Consider the following 18456-nt stretch of genomic DNA (forward strand, 5'->3'; position numbering starts at 1 on the left):
TGATATTTTTAAGAGTGTAAACCTAATCGAGATAAAAGTTGAAGTGAAAGAAGAAGCAGAAAAGCCATATCTGAGGGCTGATGGTCCGTGTAAGGAGGAGGAGATCCCTCCAGAGATCCGCACAGGTGAGGAATAAACACTAAATCCAGAGAAGAGTCCCAGATCCTCCTTGTTCAGTCACTACAACAATCTCTTCTCCTCCCCCCTCCTCTGTCAGTAGACAGTAATGGGGAGACAGTATGTGCCCAGTGGGGAGTCAGGAGCCATCAGCCTCTATTAGACATCGACTCCTCATTGCAGTCACAGTAACTCCTCTGCATGCTTCCTGTACAGTCAAATAGGTAGATTCAGTAAGAGTTAGGCCAACTTATCAGTAGATAAGCCGACCTAACTCAGAATCTACGCCGACTTATGTTTAAGCGTATGCTCAAACAGAGATACGCTTAAACATATCTAAGATACGGCGGCTTGCGCCGTCCTATCTTAGATTGCAATATTTTGGATGCCCGCTAGGTGGCGCTTCCATTGCGGTCGGCGTAGAATATGTAAATGAGGAGATACGCCGATTCACGAACGTACGCCCGGCCGACGCAGTACTTTTACGTCGTTTACGTAAGAGATAGGCCGCGTAAAGTTAGAGCTAGGCTCTATTGGAATAGTAATGTCAAGTATGGCCGCCGTTCCCGCGTCGAAATTCGAATTTTTTTACGTTGTTTGCGTAAGTCGTCCGTGAATTGGGATTTACGTCGTTTACGTCCACGTCAAAATCAATAGGCCCGTGCGACGTACTTGGCCGCAATGCACACTGGGAAATGTAGGTCGCCCGGCGCATGCGCAGTAGCAAAAACGTAAAAAACGTGAGGTCAAGCGCCATTAACATAAAACACGCCCTCCTCAAACACATTTGAATTAGGCGACCTTACGCCCGCCGATTTAGGCTACGCCGATGTAACTTAGCAGGCAAGTACATTGTGAATCATGTACTTGCCTCGCTAACTTACGGCGGCGTAGCTTAAATTCCTTAAGCTACGCCGCCGCAAAGTTACACCAACGTACCTGAATCTAGCTAAAAGTCTCGAAATTAAATAATTATCTCAGACCTTTATGTCATTCTGTTTTCCTCCGGGGAGATGTGTACCGGTCATAAATGACAAATTATAGACGAGAGGTAGGCTACCTTTCAGAGATTGAAAGCTACCTGGATAACATGGAGGAAATCAAAGATCTCCGGGAAAGGCTTGGCTTGGTGGCGCCCTTAAAAAAAAACGTGCCCCCCACTATAGTGTCCTCTGTCCCCCTCACATCATGCTCCCCATGACACTAACACCCAGGACTGTATAGGTAGCACTCTTCTACCTGACAGTGGGGCAGATTCAGGTACCTGCGCGCCTAGTTACGGCGGCGCAGCGTATTGTATTTACGCTACGCCGACGCAACTTACAGGAGCAAGTGCAGTATTCACAAAGCACTTGCTCCGTAAGTTGTGGCGGCGTAGCGTAAATGGGGCCAGCGGAAGCCCACGTAATTCAAATGTGGAAGGGGGGGGCGTGTTTTATGCTAATGTGTTATGACCTGACGTGATTGACGTGTTTTAGGAAAGGCGCATGCGCCATCCGTGTACATATCCCAGTGTGCATTGCTCTCAAGTACGCCGCAACGACGTATTGGTTTCGACGTCCAGCCCTATTCGCAAAAGACTTACGCAAACTACGTAAAAATTCAAATTTCGAAGCGGGAACGACGTCCATACTTAACATTGGCTGCGCCTCCTAATAGCAGGAGCAAAGTTACGCCGAAAAAGCCTTACGCAAACGACGTAAAAAACTACCGCCGAGCGCACGTACGTTCGTGAATCGACGTAACTAGGTAATTTGCATATTTTAATGCCGAAAACAACAGAAGCGCCCCTAGCGGTCAACGTAATATTGCACACAATTATACGCCGCCGCATTCAAGTTACGTCGGCGGAGGAAGCCTATTTTTTAGCGTATCTGCCTTTGAGAATCGGCGTAACGATACGCCCGCGCAGATTTCAAATTACGGCGGCGTATCTGGAGATACGCCGCCGTAAAAGCTACCTGAATCTGCCCCATTGTGTGTAAAGCAGAGCAGAGAGCGGGAGGCAGCACAGTACTAGATGGATTGCAAAAGTGGGAGGCGCTGGAGTTACCGTTTCATATTAACAAGCTTGTGATTGGTTGCAAGGACCGCTGGCATCCTAGTAGCCATTACCTTCTGGTTAACTCGAAACATTAACTCCCGCTCCTACCCTCTACACAGTACGGTGCTGCCTCCTGCTCTGTGCTCTGCAGTAAAGATGAGCTCGGTTGAGGCTGGGGGGCAGAGCCGTGTTCGCTATCTACCCATCGGCTGCCCGCGGTCGATAGGTAGATCGCGCTTATCGGCTTGCCGACCCTCGTATGGACTGTAGCCACTTCACCCCCGGACCATTTGGCTGCCCAAAGACCAGAGCACTTTTTGTGATTTGGCACTGCGTCGCTTTACCTGACAATTGCGCGGCCTTGCGACGTGGCTTCCAAACAAAATGACGTCCTTAGTCAAGTTATAGTGTCTACAAAACGGAGGATAGTTTTATGGCATTTTTATTAATATTTATTTTATTACAAGTAATGGCAGCGAGTAGCGATTTTTATCATGACTGCGACATTATGGCGGACGCGTTTGGCACTATTTTGGGACCATTCACGTTTATGCAGCGATCGGTGCTATAAAAATGCACTGATTACTGTGTAAGTGTGACTGACAGTGAGGGGGTTAACCACTAGGGGGCTAGGAAGGGGTTAAAGCGGGGGTTCACCCTAAAAAAAAAAAAAAAATTCAACCATGCCATCCAGCATACTAGCGCGAGCTACAGTATGCCTTTATTTTATTTTTTTGTGCCGTACTCACAGTTTAATCCCGTAGTTACGTTTCAGACTCCCCGCGAGGACTAGGCGTTCCTATGCAGAGGGGAACATGATTGACGGCCGGCTAGGGCGTGTCACGCTTCCCGAAAATAGCCGAAATAGGACTTGGCTCTTCACGGCGCCTGCGCAGTCAGCTCCTAGTCTGTGCGCAGGCGCCGTGAAGAGCCGAGTCCTACTCCGGCTATTTTCGGGAAGCGTGACGTGCCACAGCCGGCCGTCAATCATGTTCCCCTCTGCATAGGAACGCCTACTCCTCGCGGGGAGTCTGAAACTTAACTACGGGATTAAACTGTGTGTACGGCGCAAAAAAAATAAATAAAGGCATACTGTAGCTCACGCTAGTATGCTGGATGGCATGGTAGATTTTTTTTTTTTAGGGTGAACCACCGCTTTAAGTGTGTCCTAGGGAGTGATTATGACTGTTAGGGGGCGTGGCTTACTGTGACACGACACTGATCGCTTCTCCCGATGAGAGGGAGCAGACGATCAGTGTCCTGTCACTAGGCAGAATGGGGAGATGCTTGTTTACACAGACAGCTCCGTGACAGACGATCGCGGGACACCAGTGGACATCGAGTCCGCTGGTCTCACAGGCGCAATCACGAAGCGCGCGCGCGCCCACACGACGGCAAATTTAAACTGACGCGTATTTACGTCGATTTGCCAGTCCGTGCCATTCTGCCAACGTAAATGTACAGGAGGCGGTCCTTAAGTGGGTAGAGTGCTTCCTGCACATTGTTGTAAAATTCCCTTACACCTTTCATGACTGTTCTCCCGTAGATGAACGCCACAACAGACCTGACAAGGAGAAAGGGTCCATTCACTCTCCAGATGGTGCTATAGAAGAAGAGGACACAACTTCTGATTTTTCAGAAGGGAACCCAATAACCTCAAATTTCCATGCAGTGCCCAGCAGTGCAGATCCGATATCCGATGACTCTGAATATCTTCTTGCCAATCACCATGCAGGTGGCAGATATCTTACAAAGTTTCCACGTTCCGAATTTGGTGAGTGTTTCCCGGCTGAAGAACCGCTTACCAGTCACTCAACAGTTCACATGCAGAAGCCATACGTGTGTTCCGAATGCGGCAGGGCTTTCACTCTAAAGACTAACCTCGTGGCCCATCAAAAGCTTCACTCAGGTGAGAAGCCTTATTCTTGTCCAAACTGTGGAAAGTCTTTCGCCAAGAGGTCCAACCTGGTCAGACATCAAAGGATTCACACGGGGGAGAAGCCATACTCCTGTCCGGACTGTGGGAAATTCTTCAATGACAAGTCAAACCTACGAACCCACCAGAAAACCCACGCCACCGAAAAGCCTTACTTGTGTCCGCAGTGCGGCATCTCCTTTACGGAAGAATCCCATCTCGTTGGCCATTTAGAAGCTCACAACGCCAACGTGGTCCTTCCATGCAACCAATGTGGGAAGTGTTTTACGAGAAAGTCCAGGCTTATTAAACACCAGAGGATCCATGCGGGCGTCCGGCCATATTCCTGCTCCAAGTGCGGAAGGTGCTTTGCAGAGAAGTCCAACCTCACCACCCACTTGAGGATACATACCAAAGACCGGTGCTATTCGTGTTCAGAATGCGGTAGGGCGTTTACGGACAAGTCGAGTTTTCACAAACACCAAGCCAAGGCCGCCGAAGAGATGGTGTTTTCATGTGCTGAATGCGGGAGCTGTTTTTCGCGGAGAGCGTGCCTCTTCTATCACTATACATCGCATGCTATAGACAAGCGGGTCTTGTGTTTAGGGAGCGGGGAAAACTTCTGTGCGGAAAAAAAATCAAGCTTCAAAGAGTAAAAGCAGCCATGTTCAGGATTCCTTATAGAAAAAAAACACAAAAGTCTATCTTTGTGGACTTACCTCTTTTCTTTCAGATATTATTATTAGGGTTGTCCCGATACCACTTTTTTAGGACCGAGTACAAGTACCGATACTTTTTTTCATGTACTCGTCGATACCGAATACCGATACTTTTTTTAAATGTGTCCCCAAATGCAGCCATGTCCCCCCACAAATGCAGCCATGTCTCCCCCCATATCCAGCCATGTCCCCCCCCATATCCAGCCATGTCCCCCCCATATCCAGCCATGTCCCCCCCCCATATCCAGCCATGTCCCCCCCCCCATATCCAGCCATGTCCCCCCCCCATATCCAGCCATGTCCCCCCCCCATATCCAGCCATGTCCCCCCCCCCCCATATCCAGCCATGTCCCCCCCCCATATCCAGCCATGTCCCCCCCCATATCCAGCCATGTCCCCCCCCATATCCAGACATGTCCCCCCCCCATATCCAGCCATGTCCCCCCATATCCAGCCATGTCTCCCCCCATATCCAGCCATGTCCCCCATTTGCAGCCATGTCTCCCCCCCCCCCATATCCAGCCATGTCCCCCTTACCTGCATCCCGCCGCATCCCCGCTGCCGCCGACTGCTTAATACGCGCGGGGAACATCACAGCTTTCATTTTAATAGCTGTAATGATTCGCGCCGTGTATAGACACTCCCCCTTGCTCGGGATTGGACAGTTCACCCGAGCAAGGGGGAGTGTCTATACGCGGCGCGAATCATTATAGCTATTCAAATGAAAGCTGTAATGTTCGCCGCCCGTATTAACCAAGTGGCGGCGGCAGCGGGGATGCGGCATAGCGGCGGGATGCGTTGGCGGCGGCGGGGGGGGAGTATTCTATTCCGGTATCGGGGGTATTTGCGGGAGTACGAGTACTCCCGCAAATACTCGGAACTCGGTCCCGATACCGATACTAGTATCGGTATCGGGACAATTCTAATTATTATTGAAATTTATGCAACATAGAGGCCCTACTGGGTGACCTACCGTATATACGCGAGTATAAGCCAAGTTCTTCAGCACATTTTTTTTGTGCTGAAAATGCCCCCCTCAGCTTGTACTTGAGTCACCTTTTTGCGCCTGATCTCCTGGACTTTGGGGACCCGGTACTCTACAAGTGTGCAAAGTTTGTTGTCCGGGGGACCTACAGCCGGGGAGCACCGATATTTTTTTTTTTTTTTTTTCAAATAACAATTTTTTTTTTTGTAAAAGTTCAATACAAAACATAGTAGCAACGTAGGAAAGAGTACAACATTTCAACAGTAAGTGCTAGCGCCAGTCCAAGGCTGGGCTGGCATAGGAAAGGGAAGGGACTAACACCCTCACTCTCCACCAGTAGCAGAAATATCTCAATAGAGTCAAGTGGTATGGGACCGTGCCATAGTAGTTTCATGGTTATTCATACACTTAGTAACTTCTATAGTAGCTGAGAATCGAAGAGAAGAAAAACAAGAAAAGGAAAAAGAGAGAAAAGGGGGGGGGGGGGAGAAGGCAGGCTAAGGGAGTGGAGATGGCAATGTACCTCGGTGATCTGGTCGTCGCCGATTTTTTTATTTTTTTTTAAGCCGGGGACCCTTTCCATAGACTCCCATGTTAAACGGTAATTTCTCTGGTGAATTTGGGGACCCGGTACTGGCCGGTCGTAGGTCCCCTGGACCTGGAACTTGGCACACATGTAGCCCCATTCTCCTTGTCTACAAATGTGCAAAGTTTGTTGTCTGAGGGACCTACGGCTGGGGAGCACCGATTTTTCAAAGCCTGGCACTCCTTCCATAGACTCCCATGTTAAACGTCAGTCTAGTCATGGGCACAGTGAGGCATGGGCACAGTGAGGCATGGGCACAGTGAGGCATGGGCACAGTGAGGCATTGACACAGTGAGGCATGCACATGGACACAGCGAGGCATGCAGATGGACACCCTAGGCTTATACTCGAGTCAATACATTTTCCCATTTTTTGTGGAAAAATTAGGTGCCTCGGCTTATATTTGGGTCGGCTTATACTCGAGTATATACGGTAACTCTCTTTTTGTTAAAAATGTATATAAGGTATATAATTGCTGTGCAAACCACATTTAATTTAACATGAATAAAATTTATTTTCTATAATTTGTCTTATAATTTTTTTTTTGTAGCTAGCATTACATAATGTGGGTCCTTTACACACCCTTGTAGCTGGCCTCCTATCATCTGTAACAATGCACAGAGCTTATGTTCGAATGGTCATCCTTGGGTGTGGAATTGTCCAAGGGAATAAATCTGGGTCCCAATAAACGTGTCCCTTATGACAATCTACTTGTCCTGATAAAAAAAAAAAAATCCCCAGGATTGAAAATATGAAGGGTTCATTTTTTTTTATTAGGGGTGCTTTTTAGGAATGTCTAATGCGTACACACGACCGTTTTTCATGACGAGAAAAATGACTTTTTATATTGGTCGTGAAAAATGGTCGTGTGTGGGCTCCAGAGCATTTTTCTCGACAAGAAAAATGGGCATTAAAAATTTAGAACCTGCTCTATTTTTTCTCGAAGTTTTTCACGTAGTCATTTTTCTCGTGGTCGTGTGTACGCTTTAACGACGGGGGAAAAAACGCGCATGCTCAGAAGCAAGTTATGAGAAGGGAAATTTGCATAATCAAGCCCAAAGGGTGGCGCCATTTGAATGAAACTTCCCCTTTATAGTGCCGTCATACGTGTTGTACGTCACCGTGCTTTGCTCGAGCATTTTTTATCACGATCGTGTGTATGCAAGGCAGGCTTGAGAGGAATCACGTTGAGAAAAACAATGTTTTTTTTCCATGACATGAAAAACGGTCATGTGTACGCGGCATAAGGCTTTTGAAAACAAAAGGGGCTTTATAGCAAATGGAGAAACGAAAACTGGATAGCCGCACTCCAAAATAACTTAAAAAAGTTGTCTTGGCTAAGGCCGGATGGTTAGGCTCTCAAACGGCAGCGAGCGACATAAAATTTCAGGCTCCTATCACCTGGGCGCGTTGCGTTGTTACAACTTCCTCAGCGGGGCACTGAGGAAGTTGTAACAAAGCAACGCGTCCTGGGGATAGGAGCCTGAAATTGTATGTCGCTCGCTGCCGTTTGAGAGGCTAACCATCCGACCTTGTGATTCGATGCCCTGGTTGTATTTTAAATGCCTGATGTTCTTTGGCTAAATGTGAGTAGCTTGTGCTCTTTTATACAGTATTAAATATTCCTTGTCCAGCGGAAGCTCTTAGATTTGTGATTTATTTTTTCATGTCCGGATCCATGTGTATGGCTGACATATGAGAAATTGAATTACCATCTTGCTCCTTGGCCTGCTTTGTTGACATACCTGCCTATCTGACCATCTGTTAACACAGTGGTCTATTGCTGAGGTGAGAGTACCCATCTCTCACTGGTGGAGGGATCACTCATAAGTTTGGTGTGCTCAATTTCACTTGGTGATTGGATCTTCAATCCTTTTGGACTTTATTGATTTTCACTTATTAATTAATTTTGGTCTTGCGCTGCACTGTTTTCTTATATACTGTAAAAAATAGAGCATGTTCGAATTTTTTTTTTGCCCATTTTTTAGAACCCTAAAAATGCTCTGAAGCCCACACACGATCGTTTTTAATGACATAAAAAAAACGTAATTTTTTAGAACCCGAAAAACGGTCGTGTGTACGCGGCATGGGAATAACAAGGAAGAGAGGCGCCTCTAATTCCACGTACATACGACCATTTTTCATGACGAGAAAAATGCAATTTTCTAAATGGTGAAAAACGGTCGTGTGTAGACTCCAGAGCATTTTTCGGAAAGGAGAAAAATGGGCATTCAAAATTTAGAACCGGCTTTATTTTTTCTCATTGTTTTTCATGTCGTCGTTTTTCTCATCGCTACAAACGGTCGTGTGTACGCTTTAACGAGGGGGGAAAAAACGTGCATGCTCAGAAGCAGATTATGAGACGGGAAATTAGCATAAGCAGCCTAATGGGTGGCGCCATTCGAATGGAACTTCCCCTTTATAGTGCCGTCGTACGTGTTGTACGTCACTGCGCTTTGCTCGAGCATTTTTTATCACGTGAGTGTGCAAGGCAGGCTTGAGAGGAATCACGTTGAGAAAAACTTTTTTCCATGACATGAATAACGGTCATGTGTAAGTGGAGGAACCGTCACCTGGTTACCCATCCTGCTCCTGGGAGGTTCTTCACCTACAGATGTGCTTGTTTTATCTTCACTCATGTGAGTTTCCATTTGTCTGTTACTATTAAAAGTTTAAAAATTTCTACACTTAGAGGAGCCTCTCTTCCTTGTTATTCTCAAGAAGACGAAGGAGGCTTATGGTCTCATTTACTTCTAGTGAATGAATAAAGTACGGTAAGTTGACATGACTTAATAATATATTTTTATATATTTTTCACATAAAATAGAACAGCAGAGGGCACCAGACTAAGTGCAGAAGTGTAAACACAGTTTAATTAGAAGACAATTGGCCAGTCACATTTCCCTAGTAGTAATAAAGCATGTCTCTGTAATGTAAATAACTGCTCCTCCAAAAAGGTCCACCGGGTGAATGGTTGGATGCAGCTGTCGGATGGAACAGAGGACGCCGGGAACCAGGCTGCAATGCACAGGGACGCTAGACCAGATATCCAGATGTGACATCACCACAGGAGGGGTCGGAAGCAGAGAGGCGTGGTAATGCATTTAAGATGTGGAGTCACTGCAGGAGGGACCAGGACCGGAAACAGATATGTGTTGTAACGCATTTTAGATGTGACTTCACAGCAGGAGCAGGCCTGTCGCTACAAGGCAGGCAAACCAAGCAATTGCTTGGGGCCCCTGAATTGGCCTGGGGCCCCAAGAAGGGGCCTTGCCGCGCTTCCTGTATGCTGCAGCTGCCTGAGCACTCTATAGAGAGCCTGCAGCACTGCTGCCTCGAGTCGTCACTTCCCCTTCTCTGTAGCGTCGCCAAGCTCCTCTTCCTTCCTCCTATCAGTCCTGCACACTGAGTGCTCACTGCCTTTCAGTCCGGCTGGGAAGAAGTAACTGAATCTCCTGCTGCGTGGTACAGACCCGGTAGGGAGGGGGCGTAAAAAAGAACATAGGGAGGGGGTCCGGGAGGGAGTAAAAAGAACATGGGGGGGCTTTGCAGGGGGGCCTCCATGTCCATTTTGCTTGGGGCCCCCAAATTCCTTCAAACGGCCCTGAGCAGGAGAGACCGGAAGCAGAGAGGCGTAGTAACGTGTTTCAGAGTCCTGCACTGTCCTGAATGGTTCTACGCACTGTGTAGAGTCTTGTGGAACAGGAAGGCCCTTATATAAATACAGGAAATAAATAATGAACAGGGGGTTACAATCACCGGGCCATCTCTGTTCCTATGCCACAGAATTTCCAGGCTGAGAAAGTTCAGGCTTCTCTCGTATATGCATCTTCTGGTGATTGACAAAAGCTTTCCTCCACGTGAAGCTCTTCCCGCACTCAGCACAGGAAAATGGCTTCTCTCCCGTGTGAGTCCTCTGGTGCTCCACAAGGATGACTTTCTGCGTGAAGCTCTTCCCGCACTCTGAACATGAATACGGCTTCTCCCCCGTGTGGATCCTCATGTGCTTGATGAGCACCGATTTCCACCCGTAGGACTTCCCACACACCGAGCATGTGTATGGCTTCTCACCCGTGTGAGTTCTTTGGTGTTTGCTAAGCTCTGACTTGTACACAAAACTCTTCCCACATTCTGAACATGAATGGGGTCTCACTCTCGTATGGATTCTCAGATGGGTATCCAGATAGGACTTGTGGGCAAATCCTTTCCCGCAATCCGTGCAAGAATAAGGCTTGAGATCATTAATGTGGCCATTTTGGTGGAGGACGAGAGATGATTCCCGTTCAAAGCGCTTGCCACATTCCAGACATGAATATGGCTTCCCCACCACGTACAGGACTCTACGAGGTGTGTGATGGATGACTGGAGACGGGTATTCAGGAAACAGTCTGCCATACGAGGATGAGTGAGAAGACACATTTGCTCTGTAAAATGCTGGATGGAAATCCGAGGTTATGCAGTTTTCAACAGGTTGTGTGATGTCATCAACTTCTCTTCCATTGTCTGCAGAGATAACGGGACCTTTCTGGGTGTCACATCTCCGGTATTGTCCATCTAGAGGAAACAGATAATATAAAGTAGAATTTGGTAAAAGAGATCTAATGGGCACTTTTGAAAAGTAGGCACACGTATTTTAAATTCCAACCTTGCCTTCTAAATTGCTTAAAGCGGGAGTTCACCCGAAAAACAATTTTTAACATTAGATTGATGCTCATTTTGTCAAGGGGAATCGGGTGTTTTTTTTCAAATCGAAGCAGTACTTACCGTTTTAGAGAGAGATCTTCTCCGCCGCTTCCGGGTATGGGCTGCGGGACTGGGCGTTCCTATTTGATTGACAGGCTTCCGACGGTCGCATACATCGCGTCACGAGTAGCCGAAAGAAGCCGAACGTCGTTGCGGCTCTATACGGCGCCTGCGCACCGACGTTCGGCTACTTTCGGAAAATCGTGATATCCAATATCCAACACATATCAGCAGTCTTAGGTGCCCCTTCTTCAGGGTGCACAATTTGTATCAGGCAACTTGCCAGGCATTGCCCAATGAGCTAACTCTTGAAGCGTGTAAATAGCATTTTGATTTTTAGGTGCCGCTTAAACAGGACCATACTGGTTAGTGTTTGGCTTGCTACTCACACTTTGGGCTCGTTTACACTTGATTCAAAGTTTAGCATCGAACCCACTTTTTTAACCACTTCCCGACCGCCGCATGTATATGTATGTCGGCAGAATGGCACGTACAGGCACATTGGCGTACCTGTACGTCCCTGCCTAGACGTGGGTCGGGGGTCCGATCGGGACCCCCCCCCCCCGCTACATGCGTTGGTCGGATACCCGCGGGGAGCGATCCGGGACGACGGCGCGGCTATTCGTTTATAGCCGCTCCGTCGCGATCGCTCCCCCCGGAGCTGAAGAACGGGGAGAGCCGTATGTAAACGCGGCTTCCCCCGTGCTTCACTGTGGCGGCTGCATCGATCGAGTGATCCCTTTTATAGGGAGACTCGATCAATGACGTCAGACCTACAGCCACACCCCCCTTCTGTTGTAAACACACACTAGATGAACCCTAACTCCTACAGCGCCCCCTGTGGTTAACTCCCAAACTGCAACTGTCATTTTCACAATAAACAATGCAATTTAAATGCATTTTTTGCTGTGAAAATGACAATGGTCCCAAAAATGTGTCAAAATTGTCCGAAGTGTCCGCCATAATGTCGCAGTCACGAAAAAATCGCTGATCGCCGCCATTAGTAGTAAAAAAAAATAATTTATAAAAATGCAATAAAACTATCCCCTATTTTGTAAACGCTATAAATTTTGCGCAAACAATCGATAAACTCTTATTGCGATTTTTTTATACCAAAAATAGGTAGAAGAATACGTATCGGCCTAAACTGAGGAAAAATAAATGTTTATATATGTTTTTGCGGGATATTTATTATAGCAAAAAGTAAAAAATATTGATTTTTTTTCAAAATTGTCGCTCTATTTTTGTTTATAGCGCAAAAAAAATAAAAACCGCAGAGGTGATCAAATACCACCAAAAGAAAGCTCTATTTGTGGGAAAAAAGGGACGCCAATTTTGTTTGGGAGCCACGTCGCACGACCGCGCAATTGTCTGTTAAAGCGACGCAGTGCCGAATCGCAAAACCTGGCCTGGGCATTTAGCTGCCTAAAGGTCCGGGGCTTAAGTGGTTAATTTCAACAGCCCTAATATATATGTGTGTGAATTATTAGATTTTAGTCACAGGTGTTGTCTTTTGGAAGCTAGGTCTCCCCAAATGAACTCTTTGGACTGGTTTGTGAAGCTCAGCACAGAAAATTATGCTATCTGGGACTCTTTTCTGGATTTAGTGTTCATTACTCACCTGCGCTGATCTCCATGGGAATTTCCTCCTCTTTAATCTTTATGGGTCTTTCTTCATCCACTTCATTAATAACATCTCCGTGAGTCACTATTGTGTCATCTTCATCAACAGCTTCAACTTTTATAACATTTTCCTAGACAAGACACAAACCATTTCAAGAGCACCAACTAAAAGTAAGGTTCCAGGTTCGTAAAAGTGGTTATAATTTACATAAAAGCAATACAAGCCAATTTGTTCTGTAAAAATGACCAACCTGCAGTCAGCCTTTTATTGAAGCTTCAACATTCTTTTTCATGAAAACAGTTTATAGATCGGGTTATCCAGAATTTTCCCTAACCTGCTCATGTATTTGGCCCACTGTGTCTCTCGGAAGAACCTACAGATCATCTGGCCAAATGATGGGCAGAAGGTCTCAGGCTTTCTTACCAGAACAACACAGCTGGGGGAACAGGTTGCATTTATTTACAGTATTAAAGGTCCATCTACCTACCTGATCCTCCTGAGGGATCTCCTGATCTTCCTGTGTGAAGTCCCGGGAATACAGAGGACGGGGACATCTCTCTGGGGGATTTCTGTCACTGGATCCATCTGTAGGAAACACACACTGACTGAATACATTGGGCCGGATTCAGAAAGAGATACGACGGCGTATCTCCTAATACGCCGTCGTATCTCTGAGTTCCGACGGTCGTATCTATGCGCCGGATTCATAGAATCAGGTTACGCATAGATATCCCTAAGATCCGACCGGTGTAAGTGTCTTACATCGTCGGATCTTAGGCTGCAATTCCCGGCTGGTCGCTAGGTGGCGCTTCCGTATTTTTACGCAACGAATATGCAAATTAAGTTTTTACGCCGATTCAGAAACGAACGACCGCCCGGCGCTTTTTTTTTACGTCGTTTGCGTTCCGCTTTTTCCGGCGTATAGTTACCCCTGCTATATGAGGCATAGCTAATGTTAAGTATGGCTGTCGTTCCCGCGCCGAGTTTTGAAATTTTACGTCGTTTGCATAAGTTGTTCGCGAATACGGCTGGACGTAATTTACATTCACGTCGAAACCAATGATGTCCTTGCGACGTCATTTAGAGCAATGCACACTGGGAGATTTTACGGACGGCGCATGCGTCGTTCAAACAGAACGTAAAAAACGCGGGGTCAACCAAAATTTAAATAAAACACGCCCCCTACATCCCCATTTGAATTACGCGGCCTTACGCCGCAACACATACGTTACGCCGCCGTAACTAAGGGCGCAAGTTCTTTGTGAATAAAGAACTTGCGCCCAAAGTTAGAGTGGCGTAACGTATCGGAGATACGTTACGCGGGCCGGACAGATACGCCATTGTATCTGAATCTGGCCCATTGTTTTTATGTCTTTATATCGGAGGATGTATATCTAGGTGGATCCTCAATACAAGAAATGAAAGTCTCCTCTTACCCGGAGATGTGAGGGGCGGCCGCTTCTCCATCATGACGTCCTTGTAGAGATCCTTGTGTCCTTCTATATACTCCCACTCCTCCATGGAGAAATAGACAGTGACATCCTGACACCTTATAGGAACCTGACACACACAATGATACCGTCACCATCCAGACACATCCCTTGTCTGTTACTGGATAATGTCCCAGAATTCCCGGCACCGCTCACCTCTCCTGTCAGCAACTCTATGATCTTCTGGGTGACTTCTAGGATCTTCTTTTTGTTTCTGTCATATTTAGGGGAGGTAGTTGGGGGGTCCATGGTGGGATTTTGGGTCCTACTGAACTGGTTGGATGTACAAGTGTGACTGTTGGGTGTCATATGATCATTAGAGGTTTTTTTTACGACTGCGTAGTCCTGTGTAGCAAAAGAAAAATGTATGGTCAAAGGAAACTGCTGACTTAAAACAGGGCTGTCAGTTATACTGTAGAGTAGATGATATTGTGACCTCCCAGAATCCTCCTCACCACTCCGGTCAGGTCTGTGTTTTATTAATAGAGATAAGAGTGATGTCATGTGACCTCCCAGAATCCTCCTCACCTCTCCGGTCAGGTCTGTCATTTATTAATAGAGATAAGAGTGATGTCATGTGACCTCCCAGAATCCTCCTCACCTCTCCGGTCAGCTCTGTGTTTTATTAATAGAGATAAGAGTGATGTCATGTGACCTCCCAGAATCCTCCTCACCTCTCCGGTCAGGTCTGTGTTTTATTAATAGAGATAAGAGTGATGTCATGTGACCTCCCAGAATCCTCCTCACCTCTCCGGTCAGCTGTGTTTTATTAATAGAGATAAGAGTGATGTCATGTGACCTCCCAGAATCCTCCTCACCTCTCTGGACAGGTCTGTGTTTTATTAACAGAGATAAGAGTGATGTCATGTGACCTCCCAGAATACTCCTCACCTCTCCGGTCAGGTCTGTGATTTATTAACAGAGACAAGAGTGATGTCATGTGACCTCCCAGAATCCTCCTCACCTCTCCGGTCAGGTCTGTGTTTTATTAATAGAGATAAGAGTGATGTCATGTGACCTCCCAGAATCCTCCTCACCTCTCCTGTAAGCAGGTAGATGATCTCCAGGGCGAGGTCTAATATGGTCACAGTCATGTGACTTCGCTCCTTTTCCATCCCCAAGGTTAGTATATAAACCACTTTTTTTTTTAATGATTGCACCACAAGTCAACTGAAATAGTAAGAAAAAAAGGAGAATCAAATGTGTACATACCAAATAAAATTGGATGTCTTTAGAGAGGGAGACCTGAAAACATCATAAGGGGGTACCAGCATGAGCTCCTCATCTGTGGTCAATAGGAGGTCATAGGTCGCACTGCTGTACATAGACACAACTTGCTCAGGACTCTTTGGTGTCAGACTATAGGCTAGATGTAGAACGGCAGCTAGGTAGACAGGCCTGGTAGGATGGAGGTAACAAAGAAGTGTATGAAGAAACTTTTATTTCTTACTAATTTTTGAAAATAGGTAAAAGGAATAATTCTCAGGGTGGATTCAATGGGGACAGCTGTGTTAGATATAGAGGGCTAAACCCATTAGATGATCCCAGCAGATTGAAGCAGTAGATTCCAGCTCCAGGATCCTGGCACTGGTATATTTCAGTGCAGGAAGGGTAATTCTTTGGTGTATGGGATCCTGGTACAGGAGTGATTTTGTAGTCATGGGTTTAAGTTTACATTCTGGAGGGTTAATATTTGGGTTAGTGTTAGGCCCGGTACACACGGGCAAACATGTACGACGAAACCGGTCCGTCGGACCGTTTTCACCGTACATGTCTGCCAGAGGGCTTCTGTACGATGGCTGTACTAACCATCGTACAGAAGTCCGCGCGTAAACAATAAGCGGGGCGTGTCCGCGTCGTCGCCGCGACGATGACGCGGCGACGTGGGCGGGCCTGCCATTTAAAGGCTTCCACGCATGCGTCAAAGTCATTCGACGCATGCGAGGGACGGCGGGCGCTCGGACATGTACGGTAGGTCTGTACTGACGACCGTACATGTCCGAGCGGGCAGGATTCCAGCGGACGGTTTTAAAACACGTCCAGGAATATTTGTCTGCTGGGAAAAGGCCCGGCGGGCAAATGTTTGCTGGAATTCGGCCCGCTCGCGCCTACACACGACCGAACATGTATGCTGATACTGGTCCGCGGACCAGTTTAAGCATACATGTTTGGTTGTGTGTACGGGGCCTTAGGGTTATAGGGAAGGTTAGCTTTCTGGTTACAGGGAGGGTTAAGGTGAGTTTTAAAGAGTTAGGCCGCGTACACACGGTCGAACATGTCCGCTGAAACTGGTCCGCGGACATGTCCGACCGTGTGTACGGCCTAGCGGACAGGTTTCCAGCGGACAAAAGTTTCTTAGCAAGCTAAGAAACTTGTCCGCTGGAAACATGTCCGTCGGACATGTCTGATGGTTAGTACACCTAATCGGACATGTCCGCTGATTATGACGTGTAACCAGCGTCCCGAAATCCTGCGCATGCGTCAAATTGATTCAACGCATGCGTGGAAGCATTGCACTTCCGTGTTTGAGAACGGCGGTGTCTTCTACGTCACCGCGTTCTCTGTCCGCGGGGATTTTGGTCTGATGGTGTGTACACACATCAGACCAAAAGCTCCCAGGAGACATGTCCGATGAAAACGGTCCGTTTTCATCGGACATGTCTCCTCGTGTATACGGGGCCTAAGTGTTAGAGTTACAGGGTTGGTTAATGTTGGGGTTACAGGGAGGGTTAGTGGTGGGGGGGGGTTACAGGAAAGGTTACTGTTGGGGGTTACATGAAGGGTTAGTGTTGGGGTTACAGGGAGGGTTAGTGGTGGTGGTGGGGGGGTTACAGGAAAGGTTACTGTTGGGGGTTACATGAATGGTTAGTGTTGGGGTTACATGGAGGATTAGTGCTGGTAGTTACAGAAATGGTTAGTATTGGGGGTTACATGGAGGGTTAACGTATTCAATTTCCTGACTTTGACTCGCGTGTACGGTTAATCTAGAAGGTGTAGAATGGTGGAGAGCAGTAGGACTAAGGAATCTATCATGGGGGGGAAATGGGAGATGAGCTGATGAATATTTGGCCCTCCATTAACACTGGGCTGGGGTGCAAAATGGACATGAACTCTGGGCGGAGCCTCTGGAGAGGGGAGGAGGGGCCTGACAACCAGACAAGTAGGTGAACCTTCAAACCTGTCCAACCAATCGTATTCCCTGCAGGCCAGTCGGCAGGGGCTGCTGTATGTGGACACGGGGTGGTCAATTGATTCGGCTGGATCCCCAAATGATCATCTCCATGGACACCTAAATAACAAACACTGATAAAAAAAAATATATATGTACTACAGGTGGCTAGTGCAGAAAACCAAAGGCAACATTTTCCAGAGGCAAATATGTCCCACCTAACGCTAAGGTCATAGACAAGCCCCTGTCCTCCTTGTATCTCCGCTTGTCCATAGCTCCTACAAAGAAACTTGAAAAAACTTTGGAAAAATGGAAGATGGACATTCCTGATCTGTCAGAGGACGAATGGGAGACATGTGTCTCTTCCTTCGTTACAACTATGATTTCGGCTAGAGACCGATTTATGCAGGTCAAATTCCTCCACAGGGCCTACTTCACCCCGAAACGGTTGACAATTATGAATCCTAACGTCCCGGTGGCCTGCCCCAGATGTAATCTAGGGGCTGCATCCTTCTTTCACATGGTCTGGTCCTGCCCCCGCCTTGGAGGTTATTGGTCGGGAGTGGCTGACGCCCTTGACCAAATTACCGCTCTGGACCTGGGAGCTAGCCCTAAATCAATGCTGCTGAATGTCTTCGGCCCTGGGGTGCGGGGTAAATACACAAAATTATTCCTCGGGTATGCTACTTTTTATGCCCGTAGGGAGATATTCCTCCACTGGAAGAGTGCTGCACCTCCCACGGTGTCCTCATGGTGCTCGGTATTGAACTCGGTGCTGCCACTGTACAACATCACCTTTGCTAATCGAAACTGTCCTACTAAATTTGATAAGATATGGTCGGGGTGGATAGATGCCTGGGGCACAGAGCTTACTGGTGACAATGATGGAAATGGCCCTCTGTTATGATTTCCTAGAAGCTATATGCTGTATGTTCAAGGTGTGTTTGACTGCTCGGATGAGGTCCTTCCCCCCCCCCCTTTCCCTCCCCCCCTTCTCCTCACCCCCCTGTTATACACTCCTCCTGCTTCCCCCCCCCCCCCCCCCCTCCGGAACCTCCTTTAAG

The 18456-nt window shown here is 47.3% G+C and overlaps 1 protein-coding gene across 6 annotated transcripts in view; it reads right to left on the minus strand.

Annotated features, from left to right (window-relative positions):
- LOC120909855 (zinc finger protein 436-like) overlaps positions 1–18456 on the minus strand; it is an 865309-nt gene that overhangs the window by 100924 nt on the left and 745929 nt on the right. The gene's annotated exons all lie outside the window — the stretch shown is intronic.

This window comes from Rana temporaria, chromosome 8 (genome assembly GCF_905171775.1).
Source record: "Rana temporaria chromosome 8, aRanTem1.1, whole genome shotgun sequence".
NCBI lineage: Eukaryota > Metazoa > Chordata > Amphibia > Anura > Ranidae > Rana > Rana temporaria.